Raw genomic sequence first — 14,657 nt, forward strand, 5'->3', positions numbered from 1 at the left:
TATTATAGTGTTTTAGTAGTTTATAACTAAACATGAAAAAATATCCTTATAATTTTAATAAAACATAACATTTTAAAAGAAAAAAAAAAAGATAAAGCCTCTCTTAGTTTATCACAGAGAACCCACGAGACCTTAAACACATAGCCAGGAGCTCTCTTTCTGTTGTGGGGAAAACCCCAAAGCCTCGGTTACACAGGCTGTAATCCAGGACTGTTATTTACACCACTTTATCCTGGAGATAGAGAAATATTGCTTAGAGAAGAACATCCCATCCAACATTCTTCTGCTGCACAACAATGCTCCGGCCACTTCCCATCATTGATGACTTTCATCCCAACATCAAAGTAGTGCATCTACCACTGAATACTACATCATTCATTCAACCTATGGGCCAGGGAGTTATAGTGATTTTCAAGAAATATTATTTATGTTACACTTTTTGTCAAAGAGTAAAGATGAGTGACAAATCAAGAACAACCTTGAAACAATTTTGGAAGAACTAGAGCATCTACAAGGCCATAACAAGCATTGACTTTGCTTGGTGTGAGATTATGGCTGTCACCATGAGTGGAGTTTGGAAGAAACTTTGCCCGCAGCTAATTCACAATTTTCATGAATTTGAGAAGGTGGATGAGTAGTTCAAAGATGTCCTCTGCAACTTGACCCTCAGCAAGAAGCAGGAGCTAGATCTGCAAAAGGAAAACCACTAAACTCCTTGATGTGCAACACAAGGAACTTACTAATGAAGACCTGATGGATTTGGAGGCCCAGAGAAAGGATGAAGACAGACAAGAGGAAGAAGAAGTAACTGAAGAGCTGAAGACAGTCATGGTACAAGAAATGGCAAAGGGATTTTTCTTTGTTTGAGGGGACACTATTAGTTTTTGAGACATGGGAACTACATGTGGAATGGTACATGAAGGTTGCAGCAGCTGATCAGAAGGTAATTCAATGCTACTATGTCATCCATGATGAGGAAAAAAACAGCTACTACTCAGACACCACTGGATTTTTTTTTTTTCAAGAGGGTAGATAGAACTGAATCCAGTGAGGAACCGGAACCTGTGTCATAAACTTGAGTGTGAGTGAAATTGAAGCTTGTTCTCTGTACTCTATTGCTAACTTTCCTTCGGCTCTACCATTTCCCACCCACTGTGTCTCCTCCATTCAGTAACACTTCTTCCTGCATGCTCAGTGCCCACCCCTCTATGCCAGCTGTTGGGCTAGTGTATTGTACTGCTGTGTGCTATACTTTTCAAGGTACTGTACTACATTAGATATGCTTTATTTACTCTTTGTGTTTGTGATGTATTATTTGTGTGAAAGAAATACAGGAAAACAACAGAATGGGAAAGACTAGAGATCTCTTCAAGAAAATAAGAGATACCATAGGGAACATTCCATGCAAAGATGGGTTCAACAAAGGACAGACATGGTATGGACCTAACAGAAGCAGAAGACATTAAGAAGAGGTGGCAAGAATACACAGAATAACTGTACAAAAAAGATATTCATGACCCAGATAATCACGATGGTGTGATCACTCACCTAGAGCCAGACATCCTGGAATGTGAAGTCAAGTGGGCCTTAGAAAGCATCACTATGAACAAAGATAGTGGAGGTGATGGAATTCCAGTTTCACTATTTCGAATCCTGAAAGATGATGCTGTGAAGGTGCTGCACTCAATATACCAGCAAATTTGGAAAACTCAGCAGTAGCCACAGGACTGGAAAAGGTCAGTTTTCATTCCAATCTCAAAGAAAGGTAATACCAAAGAATGCTCAAACTACTGCATAATTGCACTCATCTCACACGCTAGTAAAGTAATGCTCAAAATTCTCCAAGCCAGGCTTCAGCAATACGTGAACCGTGAACTATCAGTTGTTCAAGCTGGTTTTAGAAAAGGCAGAGGAACCAGAGATCAAATTGCCAACATCCGCTGGATCATCGAAAAAGCAAAAGAGTTCCAGAAAATCATCTATTTCTGCTTTATTGACTGTCAAAGCCTTTGACTGTGTGGATCACAATAAACTGTGGAAAATTCTAAAAGAGATGAGAATACCAGACCATCTGACCCATCTCTTGATAAACCGATATGCAGATCAGGAAGCAACAGTTAGAACTGGACATGGAACATAGACTGGTTCCAAAAAGGAAAAGGAGTACGTCAAGGCTATATATTGTCACCCTGCTTGTTTAACTTATATGCAAAATACATCATGAGAAACGCTGGACTGGAAGAAACAGAAGATGGAATCAAGATTGCCAGGAGAAATGTCAATAACCTCAGATATTCAGATGACACCACCCTTATGGCAGACAGTGAAGAACTAAAAAGCCACTTGATGAAAGTGAAAGAGGGGAGTGAAAAAGTTGGCTTAAAGCTCAACATTCAGAAAACTAAGATCATGGCATCTGGCCCCATCACTTCATGGCAAATAGATAGGGAAACAGTGGAAACAGTGTCAAACTTTATTTTATTTTATTTTATTTTTTTGGACTCCAAAATCACTGTACATGGTGATTGCAGCCATGAAATTAAAAGACACTTACTCCTTGGAAGGAAAGTTATGACCAATCTAGATAGCATATTTAAAAGCAGATACATTACATTGCCAACAAAGGTACGTCTAGTCAAGGTTACGGTTTTTCCAGTGGTCATGTATGGATGTGAGAGTTGGACTGTGAAGAAAGCTCAGTGCCGAAAAATTGATGCTTTTGAACTATGGTGTTGGAGAAGACTCTTGAGAGTCCCTTGGACTGCAAGGAGATCCAACCAGTCCACCCTAAAGGAGATCAGTCCTGGGTGTTCATTGGAAGGACTGATGCTGAAGCTGAAACTCCAGTACTTTGGCCAGCTTATGTGAAGAGTTGACTCGTTGGAAAAGACCCTGATGCTGAGAGGGATTGGGGGCAGGAGGAGAAGGGGACGACAGAGGATGAGATGGCTGGATGGCATCACCGACTCGATGGACATGAGTTTGAGTAAACTTCGGGTGTTGGTGATGGACAGGGAGGCCTGTTATGTTGGGATTCATGGGGTTGCAAAGAGTCGGACACGACTGAGCGACTGAACTGAACTGAACTCATTTGTGTGAAAAGTATTATAAATCTATTATAGTGCAGATTGTGCTAGTTGGATACCTAGGCTAACTTTGTTGGATTCATAGCCGTGCTCTCAGAATGGAATTCATTCATATGTAGGGGACTTACTGTATTGCCTACTGTATTATAAACAATGGGTGTCACAGTCACCAGTGATTACAGCCACCCAACATGACCTGGTGAGTCCCAAGGAAACTAAGGATGTGAAAACAAAGGATACTGGCCACAGATAGCTGAGAATAATATCATAAGAATGATTTCAGTGAGCCCAGACTCTTGCATTGTCCCATTCCTAGAAAAGCACTGAAGTCTAGTTTTCTTTAATTAATTAATCTTTTGACATTTTGACCTGCCATTTATTGCAAAACTTCAATATAACTTGGCTCCCCTCTCATCTTGAAGTACTGCTCTCAGGGTTACTTAAGATGCTGCCTCTTGTGCTTGAAGTCCTAAAAATTCCTTTTAGGTTGTAAATATTTTTTAAGTCAACAGTAGTATATATTTGTGTACTGTATACACAAATTAAATTTTGTTTCCCAAACAAACTATTGTTTCCCAAAATTACTAAGTGAATTCTTTTCTCTCTACCCCTTTAAGTATGGTTATATCATTTACTTGTAATATATTAGTAGCTAGGTATTTTGTACTATTGCTATTCTTGTATTCCATTTTGGGCTCCCTCTATATCTGGTTTTATTCACTCAGTCGTGTCAGAATTTTTGTGAACCCATGGACTGTAGCCCGCCAGGCTCCTCTGTCCATGGGATTCTCTAGGCAAAAATACTGGAGTGGGTTGCCATTTCCTCCTCCAGGGGACCTTCCCAACTGTACATAAAGGAGACTTCATTAATGTGCATTAAAGGATACTTCAGGTTAACCTGTTATAGAAAACTGTCTCTTGAGTCTTTGACTTCTATACCGATTCTACACCTCTGGTTGGCCAATTGTTTGCTTCTTTATTTAGGTTTTAAGGTGAATTAACTGGGGCTATTTGTTTCCATCAACCTGACTGCGAATCTAAAGGCACAGTTGAAATGTCTATTTTTCTTGCTATCCTCAGAAGAGACTGCTTCACATCTACTCCATGATTCTCATTCTTTTCAGCTTACAATACAAATAGCTTATTATTTTTGGCAATCTATGTCTTATAATAAAGCAGTGCTGAAAAATTAAATATGAAATTAAATATGAAAAATTAAAAATTAAAATTGTTTTATAATATATTTTTGTTCTGGGTACATCCTAAAAGACAGTGCTACACAGAAAATTATACTTAGAGGTTCCTTGCACATTCTTTCATTTCCATTCCTATCCACCTAATACTGGTGACCAATTTCATGAGTTTCTGCTTTATCTTTCTGATATTTCTTTTGAAGAGGTCAGTGGATAAATATGTTTTCTATCATTGCCCCTTCTCCTTACATAAAGGATACCATAATGCAGATACTCTTTCACATGTCCCTTTTTCATGATTGTACAAATGACTTTTTTATTTAAAATACAAAATATATTATTAATATTAATACGTATGTACAATGACAGTAGCAAATCATTACATAGTCAACTGAAACTCATAACTGATGTTTATAACAAATCTCTTAAATATCAGACAGCCTTTTCTACAGTCATTTTCTTCAACTGACTTCTCTGAAATTGTTGGTGAGAAACATTGTCTCAAACATCCTGTCATAGTTCATTGGTAATTAGAACATATCATCCCCCATTCCACTCATTCCACTGATTTCCATGATCTATCTCTTCTTTACCACCCAATAAAGAAATTTTTGCAATCTTAGTTGGATCAATAATTCCTTTCTTCATCATATTCACAAAATCTCCAAGCATAGCATCACAACCAACTACTGAGAAACTTAGCATGAATTTGTCAATTATCAATCATTTTTGTACATCTATATTTTTTAAACAATGATCACGACAAGAATTTAGAGTGTTCTTATGATATCTAACTGCTCATTGATTTCTTGAACATGCTTTTAAATTTGAGACTGTTAACCTTTTCCTTTTAAGAGCAGAGCTTCATCTTTGGTCACCATGACCTACCCAACTTCGTCTACGTCATGAGTGAGAACATTAGCATCAAGATTTAAGGTCAAACTCTCTTCTCCAAGCACTGAATCACAAATAGTGATGTGTGAGTTCTGTTTCTCACTAGTTTCCTCCTCTTTGTGACCTTATGGACCATACCTGCCAGGTTCCTCTGTCCATGGGATTGTCCAGGCAAGAATACTGGAGTGGGTTGCCATTTCCTCCTCCAGGGATCTTCCCAATGCAGGTATCGAACCTGTATCTCCTGCATTGGCAGGTGGATTCTTTACCACTGAGACACCTGGGAAGCCCACCAGCAATGACAGGCATGTCCTTAAGCAGGTTTTTCATATTATCAAAAACATCCGGAACTTTGCTACAATCTGAAGGCCAACTTTTAGCCTATTCAAAAGGCAAGTATTTAGAGCTTCTCCATTAATATCTTCAGCAATCATTATCAAAGACAACAATGAACATTGGCAATTTCAAAGGCATGAATAATGGACTAGACACTCTCTTTTCACTAAATAGAATACAGGCATTCTGAAATTCACATTTCTGATCTTTTGGTGCATAAAAATATGAAGAAATAAACTTCCACTTCCACTTAATAATTTAATATAATTATCATTCAGGATTTATCCATCATTTTATATAGCCTGTCTCTGGTGAAATCTTAGCAATCAGCAATTTCTTCAAGGGCTAATACAGTTTTAGACTGCATATTAAGTTTAGCAATTACAGTATCTATAGCTAAGATCATACCTCTTTTGATTTCCACTGGATTACATTTTTGCTAATCTTCTCTAAGCTGTCTTTGGGCTTCTCTCGTGGTTCAGATGGTAAAGAATCCGCCTGCAATGCAAGATACCCAGGTTTGATCCCTGGGGTGGGAAGATACCCTAAAGAAGGGAATGGCTACCCACTCAAGTATTCTTGCTTGGAGAATTCCACGGACAGAAGAGCCTGGTGGGTTAGAGTCCATAGAGTCACAAAGAGTTGGACATGACTGAGCGACCAGCACAGTCACTTGACTTTCAATGTTCTCTAAGCTGTCTTTGGTAATAGAGTATATCAGTATTGCAGCAGTGGTGGTGGGTCTGCAGTCTTTTCATTTGTATTATTGGCAACATTTTTAAGCAAGTATAGCTCCAATATTATTTTTATATTTTTTCAGTATTGCAATTGACTTTGCAGTAGCTAAACCATCTTTTGTTATTTTGGGACTTTTCAAACACTGTTCTTCTTTTAGCCACCTGGTATGACTCTAGCATCAACCAAAAGGTCTAATGCACCTTGAAGCATTAGTGTCTTCGCCAAAGACACTGTCTTCATCTTCGGCATAAGCCTGAGTAAGATGAGGATGCAATGCTCTGATACTGGCCTAATCTGGTGAGACTGCAGGCCATCAAATAATTTATGTAAGGGGTAGTGAGGCATGCACTGGTGAAGTGAGAGACAACCTGCATGGCACACACAGCAAAGAACCCACGTGCCCTCTCTCCATTGTTCTCTCTGCACTTTGGCATAGTCTGTGCAGCAGCTTCCATCCCCTTCCTGTTTTCCCGTGTGTGACAATCTGTGTGCAACAAGATTAAAAAGGAAAAACTTAACAATATAGCTTGGAAATTACTTCATTTTATCTTGTAGAGATCTTCTTTATTCATTTTTTAAATTTATTTTTTAATTGGAGAATAATTGATTTATGATGTTGTGTTGGTTTCTGCCAGACAGCAATGCAAATCAGTCATAATTATACATATATCACCTCCCTCTTTCCCCTCCCTTCATCCCACCCCTCTAGGTCATCACAGAATGCCCTGTGTTATATAGCAACTTCTTACCAGCTATCTAATTTAAAACATGGTAATGTACTCTATTGTATTCAGGCACTCTGCTGTGTAAGATCACCTAGGTAATTTCCAATAATTTGCAATTCAAACAGTACTGCAAAGAAGAACCTTATGCATACGTATTGCTGGAGGTGTATCTTCAGGGTAGATTCTTAAAAGTGGGATGACCAGATCAAAAAAAATCAAAAGATCAAAAGATAAGTGTATCAAAAGATACACTTTTGAATATATATATATATATGTATACACACACACACAGAGTTTTGTTACGGATTGTTAAATTCTCCACAAGAAGGGTCCTACCAGTTTGCATTCTCACTGACAATATGTGAGTGACAATATGTGAGTCCCTGTTCACCACCAAAAGGATGTACTGTCATATTTTTAAATTTTTCCAAACAAATGAAATTTTAAAATAATTTATTTAAGGGTGATTTTTATCTTTTTTTCCTGTGTGTGAATTTATTCTTGGGTCTTTTTCTTATTATTTTTTTTTTTTGGGCTATTGATCTTTTTATTTTATTTTATTTTATTTTTAGTTTTAAGAGGACTGTATGTATTAGGATAAAAGATCACACCTCCCTTTGTGTAATTCAATGATGCTATGAGCCATACCATGGAGGGCCACCCATTAAGGATGTGTCGTAGTGAAGAGTTCTGGCAAAAAAGTGGTTCATTGAATGAGGAAATGGCAACCCACTCCAGTATTCTTGCCATGAGAACCCCATAAACAGTAGGAAAAGGCAAAAAGATATGATACTAGAAGATGAGCCCCTCAGGTTGGAAGGTGTCCAATAGGCTATTAGAGAAGAGCAGAGGGCAGTTACTAACAGCTCCACAAAGAAGCAGCAGCTGAACCAAGGTGGAAACAATGCTCAATTGTATCTGATGGTGACTGTGGATGCTTCTGGTATTGAATAAAGTCTAATGCTGTAAGGAACAATATTGAATAGGAACCTGGCATGTTAAGTCCATCAATCAAATTAAATTGGACATCGTCAAACAGGAGATGACAAAACTGAACATCAACATCTTAGAAATTAGTGAGTTAAAATGGATGGGAATGATGAATTTAATTCAGATGACCATGATATCTACTACTGTGGGCAAGAATCCCTTAGAAGAAATGGTGTAGGCCCTATAGTCAACAAGAGTCCAAAATGCAGTACTTGGGTGCAACCTCAAAAGCAACAGAATGATGTCAGTTAAGTTCCAAGGCAAACCACTTAACACTACAGTAATCGAAGTCTATGCTCCAAGCATTGATGTTGAAGAAGATGAAGTTGACAGATTCTATGAGGACCTAGTCGCCTTCTAGAACTAATACCAAAAAGAGATAGCCTTTTCAGCGTGTATGTGTACTCAGTTGCTTGGTTGTCTCTGACATTTTGTGACCTGATGCTCTGGAAAAAGAAACTGCAACTCACTCCAGTATTCTTGCTTGAGGAATCACATGAACAGAGGAGCCTGGTGGGATACAGTCCACGGAGTCCCAAAGCATCAGACATGACTGAAGCGACTTGGCACACATGGGTATTGTCAGGCATATACTGTTTCAGGCAAAACACTGAGCCCACTCACCTCTGGCTGCTGCACTCCTGGCAGGACTGTAAGGCAAATTCCTAAGCCTCTCTTTCCTGTTATCTTCACATCTTTCACTCTCAGTATTAAACAAAGGGAAAACAAAGTCATCCTAGGAAGAACTAGTCTGTATCTTTGAGATGCAAATATCTTACCTGGTCTTCTCATGAACCCTAATTTCTGTAGTCTTTTTTAGAATGCATATTTTCAAGAGGAGAATATAATTTAGAAGTTGGCTTGTCCAAGGTAATTAGAAATTGCTTTCTATGCAAATATTAACACTCTAGCCAAGTGGGCTTAACTTGCTCCATCTGTGAGAAACACAATTCCAATTCAACTTCTCATAAACTTATGGGATTTACATTGCTGCACCTGATTTATGATTGAAATTTTGAAATAAGAACTGAAGACTGTTTGTGTGTTTATATATGTTTTTTTAGGATAGCATTGATGTGACTGATTTGTGAAAGCTCTATTTAATTGGCTTAAACAAAAGTTAGTGTTTACAAAGCAAATAATTCTGAATGTAAGAAAAATTAAGCTAAATTAATTTCAGGTTCACATGAACTGGGAAATGCTCAATATTAAATTGGCACTAGTAATAGTGTTCAGTTTTGTTCATATAATTAATATAGATACCTCTGGGTCATCAACACGAAATACAATATTTTCATTGTACCTAGGTTTAATATAAACTAAATAAGATCTTATTATATCTGTTGGAAATTTGTCAGCAAGAAAGTCAGTTCAGTTCAGTCACTCAGTCATGTCCGACTCTTTGTGACCCCATGGACTGCAGCATGCCAGGTTTCCCTGTCTATCACCAACTCCCACAGTTCACCCAAACCCATGTCCATCGAGTCAGTGATGCCATCCAGCCATCTCATCCTCTGTCGTCCCCTTCTCCTCCTGCCCCCAATCCCTCCCAGCATCAGGGTCTTTTCCAATAAGTCAACTCTTCACATGAGGTGGCCCAAGTATTGGAGCTTCGGCTTCAGCATCAGTCCTTCCAATGAACACCCAGGACTGATCTCCTTTAGGATGGACTGGTTAGATCTCCTTGCTGTCCATGGGACTCTCAAGAGTCTTCTCCAACACCACAATTCAAAAGCATCAATTCTTCGGTGCTCAGCTTTCTTTATAGTCCAACTCTCACATCCATAGAAGGATCCAAGGATCACATATATACATCCAAGCGAGGAAAGTAACTCGATATAATGTAAATTTTGAGGAAAGAAAGTGCAAATGTGATGAGTTTTGAGTGAACTTTTAGAAATAATCATATTTTAGGATCTCTCATGATATTCAACAACATGAAAGTTAATATTGTGCTAAAATAAAGTGATGGGAAGTTTGTGAAAAGTAGACCCCGAAAAAGGAGTTTTGTATATGACCAGTCAGGACTGACCAAGTTTAAACAAGTTTAATTGAGTAAATTAACCTTTAAAGTAAGTTGGTGCAAAGCTTAAACTTGACTTCTCTGTTAGAAAAGACAAGTTTTCTGAAGATGTTAAACTGCCTTTAATAAGAGATTTTAAGTTTATTTACCTTTTAAATAATCTGTATTTGCCTTTGAAATCTTTTATTGTCACTTTGACTAAGTAAATAACTACTGTTTCACAGTGATCTATGATCCTACTGTGTTTTAAAATGTTTTTGTTTTATTGCTCTTTTGACAAAACTTCCCAAATCAAATTTTAATAAAGTACCCTTGTCCTCTTGCTAACTTTGGGATGCTTCAAAGGGCCCCTGAAGGACCCAAAGGGAGGGAGGTATTAAACTAATTGATTCACTTGGTGTGTTAAACTGCATGTGAAATGTTATCAAATGAGTAATAAAATTTAAGTTTTATAATGTGGTAAATGATAAAGATATTCTAGAGATTATATGGAGATCCTAAAAATCTGACATATCCTGGTAGAATAATATCGGTCATCTGTCTGTCAGTTCAGTCACTCAGTCGTGTCCATCTCTTTGCGACCCCACGGACTGAAGCACGCCAGGTTTCCCTGTCCATCACCATCTCCCAGAGCTCACTCAAACTCATGTCCATCGAGTCGGTGATGCCATTTAACCATCTCATTTTCTGTCATCACTTTCTTCTCCTGCCTTCAGTCTTTCCCAGGATCAGAGTCTTTTCCAATGAGTCAGTTCTGTGGCCAAAGTATTGGAGCTTCAGCTTCAGGATCAATGAATATTCAGTACTGATTTCCTTTAGGATTGACTGGTTTGATCTCCTTGCTGTCCATAATTCTAGTTTCTTTCTGAAAGTGTTGTATGTAACAGTAGTGACCAGGTTACTTTGTCAATTGCATTAGATATAAATGTGACTTCTAAAGTTTTTTGTCATTAGCTGTCAAACAGACAGTTCTGTTTTCACTCAGATGCCTTTGGAAAAATGTTCTTCTTCAAGATTTATAAAAAGGACATTTGGATTTTTACACGTTTCTGTCTTTCAGATCATAATACTGAACTGAGTAAAAACTTGAAGAATTCTAATGAGAAAACTGATGACCTCATAAATCTGTTAACAAAATGTACTAGTTACATAGGACTCAGTAAACTGGTAAATATGGCTGTAATTTTTATGGTTTCTACTTAAAAAGATTTAAATATGTGCTTTCCAGATGTGAGGAAAATCTCCTTCAATTAATTGTGACTTTCAATAGTTTGGTAGACTATGTCTTTTGTGAGTAGAATTGGAACACTTATCTTTTTCTCTCTACCTGGTTATTCTGCCAGTGGCACATGCTTACCTCAAAGGTTCAGCCACACATAAGTGTGTATGGCCATTACAGTGAAACTGCAGATAATACATTAAATCAATTATTACAACTGGACTATAGCTAGTTATACTAATCATTATTTAAATTTGTTCTGAATTTTCAAGTGCTTTGTGTTTCCTCTTTGCACTATGTCTTTGTCAGTGTGACTAGCTGTGTTACTTGTATCCTGTCAAATGTATAAGGTTATTGCTTCTGACAGTGCTTGCATCCTAGGTTGGTTCAGTCACGTCTGACTCTTTGCAACTCCATGGACTGTAACTCGCCAGGCTCCTCTGTCCATGAAATTCTCCCAAGAACACTGGAGTGAGTTGCTGTGTCCTCCTCCAGGAGATCTTCCCAACCGAGGGATCAAACCTATACTCTTATGGCTCCTGCACTGGCAAGCAGGCCCTTTACCACTAGAGACACTGAGTATATAACCAGGCCTTTAACAAAACTTCTATGGCTAAATGTCTTGAGAAAATAGATCACATTTATAACAAAATACTTGGAATAGTGTGAATCTAGGAACTGGAAGAAGCAACAAGGGGAAATGTCTCCAAGGTTATAATTAGACAACCTTCAAAGAACCTTTAATTTATTGATGGGGTCCAACATTTAGCACTTGCCATGACATATCATGGCACCTAGAGGCAGACTTCCTGGAATGTGAAGTCAAGTGGGCCTTAGGAAGCATCACTACGAACAAAGCTAGTGGAGGTGATGGAATTCCAGTTGAGATATTTCAAATCCTAAAAGATGATGCTGTGAAAGTGTTGCATTCAATATGCCAGCAAATTTGAAAAGCTCAGCAGTAGCCACAGGACTGGAAAAGGTCAGTTTTCATCCCAATCCTTTTGTTATTATGATCATGCATAATGGCCTGGCTCAGAATCCTGCCCCATTGCCAGACCTTTAAACTAAAGTGTCTTTGTTCAGTACTCTATCCACCTATAGATGACAGGAAGGAAGAAATGAACACATCACCCTGTCTGAGGCTTGCCATTCTAGGAAATATTTGGAAGATTAATGACCTTTTTACTTTGTTTCCTCACCTCCCCCTCATCTCTGATCCATAAAAGAACCTGGCATCCAGACCCCAACAAGATGGTTATTTTGAGACATTATTGTGCCACCTTTTAGATCAGCCAGCTCTCCAAATAAAGGTGTATTACTTGCCTCAACATCTTGTCTCTCAGATTCATTGGCCTGTTGTGCAGCAAGCAGAGAGAGCTTGGACTTGGTAACAATATCAAAAAAATCAAATAAAAAAATTGGCAGAACATCTAAATACAAATTTCTCCAAAGAAGACATACAGATGATTAAAAAGCACATGAAAAGATGTTCAACATCACTAATTATTAGAGAAACACAACTCCAAACTTCAGTGAGGTATCACCTCATATGAGTCAGAATGGCCATCATCAAAACATGCACAAACAGTAAATGCTGAAGAAATTGTGGGGTAAATGGAACTCTTCTATACTGTTGGTGGGAATGCAAATTAATACAGTCACTATGGAGAAGGATACAGAGGTTCCTTAAAAAACTAAAAACAGAGCTACCATATGATCCAGTAATCTTACTGTTGGGCATGTATCTGGAGAAAACCATAATTCATAGAGACAAACACCCCAGTATTCATTGTAGGACTATTTACAGTAGCCAGGATATGGAAGAAACCTAAATGTCCATCAATGGAAGAATGAATAAATAAGATGTAGTACATATATACAATGGGATACTACTCAGCCTTAAAAAAGGACAAAATAATGCTTTTTGCAGCAATATGGATGGAGGTAGGGGTTGTCATATTCAGTGAAGTAAGTCAGAGAGGGAAAAACAAATACCACATGATACTGTTTATACACAAAATATAAAATAAAAGATATAAATAATCATATCTACAAAACAGAAATAGAGTCACAGATGTAGAAAATAAGCTTATGAATACCAGGTTTAAATGAGGGAGGTATAAATTGGAAGTTTGAGGTTGACATATACACATTACACAAAATAAGTAACTAATAAGGACCTACTGTATAGCACAGGGAGCTCTACTTGATACTCTGTAATGGTCTATATGAGAAAATAATCTAAAAGTGAGTAGACATATGTATATATTTAATAGATTCACCTCAATGTATACCTGAAACTAACAACATTGTAAAACTACTGTACTCCAGAAAATGTATTTTTTCCTTTAATGTAATTTTATTTCACAAATACTTGTTGGTATTGCTTTATATTTTTGAAATATATAATTTTAATGGCAATATCAATTTTATTACAATATCTCCAATCTATTTAACAATTCATCAATTTTTGACATTTTTTTCCTCAGGTGGTAAAGCATCTGCCTGCAATGCAGGAGACCTGAGTTCGATCCTGGGTCAGGAAGATCCCCTGGAGAAGGAAATGGCAACCCACTCCAGTATTCTTGCCTGGAGAATTCCATGGACAGAGGGGCGTGGTAGGCTACAGTCCATGGGATCGCAAAAAGTCAGACACGACTGAGTGACCTCACTTCACTTTATTTCAACTACTCAGACTTGCCATACTAAGCTTTCTGTGCAAATATATTGCGATATCTTTGCACAAAACCCTTTAACTATTTAATTTTTGAATTATTTCTTTGATATAAATTATAAGAACTAACATCAGAAGTTTTAATGACATCATTTTGTTTGAATATCAAACTGTTCAAGAGAATAATAACTCACTACTTAATTGATAGTTATTCATAAGTTTCTGTGCTCTATTTTATCTTCACAATTGTAGCTTTGTCCTTATTTTAAATATTTACCTGATTTTATATGGAAAGGAATCCTTGCCCACATTCAATCTAGACATTGTCATTTTATTGTTAGTTAACATTGTGTTATCATTTATCCTATTTGTCCTTCAGTTACCTTATTTCAAATGAAGATAATATCACATCTCTTATAGGAATAAATGCTTTAAAAAATGAAAAAAATGTTTAGAACAATGGCTGGCACACCTCAAATACTATATATGAGTGAAATTGGCATCATTGTCACAAGGAAAGTTTCTACTTTTGTCCCCTTTTCAACAAAAAAATAGATACCCTTCTGGGAGTAATGGGATCCAATGTTACATGACAAGGGACTTGGAAAAGTCTTGTCATTTGTGTATCCAACACAGGCAGACAGATAGTACAGGCTGTGGGAATGGCAGAGCAGCCAAGCTGCCTCCATCGCCTACCAAAGTCAGGAAAAAACCTGATTAGGGCTGACCTGAGAAGATATGCATAAATAAGCGCCAAACTGTAGAAGCGAAATTTC

The 14,657-nt window shown here is 37.6% G+C and overlaps 1 protein-coding gene across 8 annotated transcripts in view; it reads right to left on the reverse strand.

Moving 5' to 3' along the window:
- Positions 1 to 14,657, reverse strand: part of GRIA4 (glutamate ionotropic receptor AMPA type subunit 4) — a 602,437-nt gene that overhangs the window by 443,050 nt on the left and 144,730 nt on the right. The gene's annotated exons all lie outside the window — the stretch shown is intronic.

Source organism: Cervus elaphus, chromosome 1 (genome assembly GCF_910594005.1).
Source record: "Cervus elaphus chromosome 1, mCerEla1.1, whole genome shotgun sequence".
Taxonomy (NCBI): Eukaryota; Metazoa; Chordata; class Mammalia; order Artiodactyla; family Cervidae; genus Cervus; species Cervus elaphus.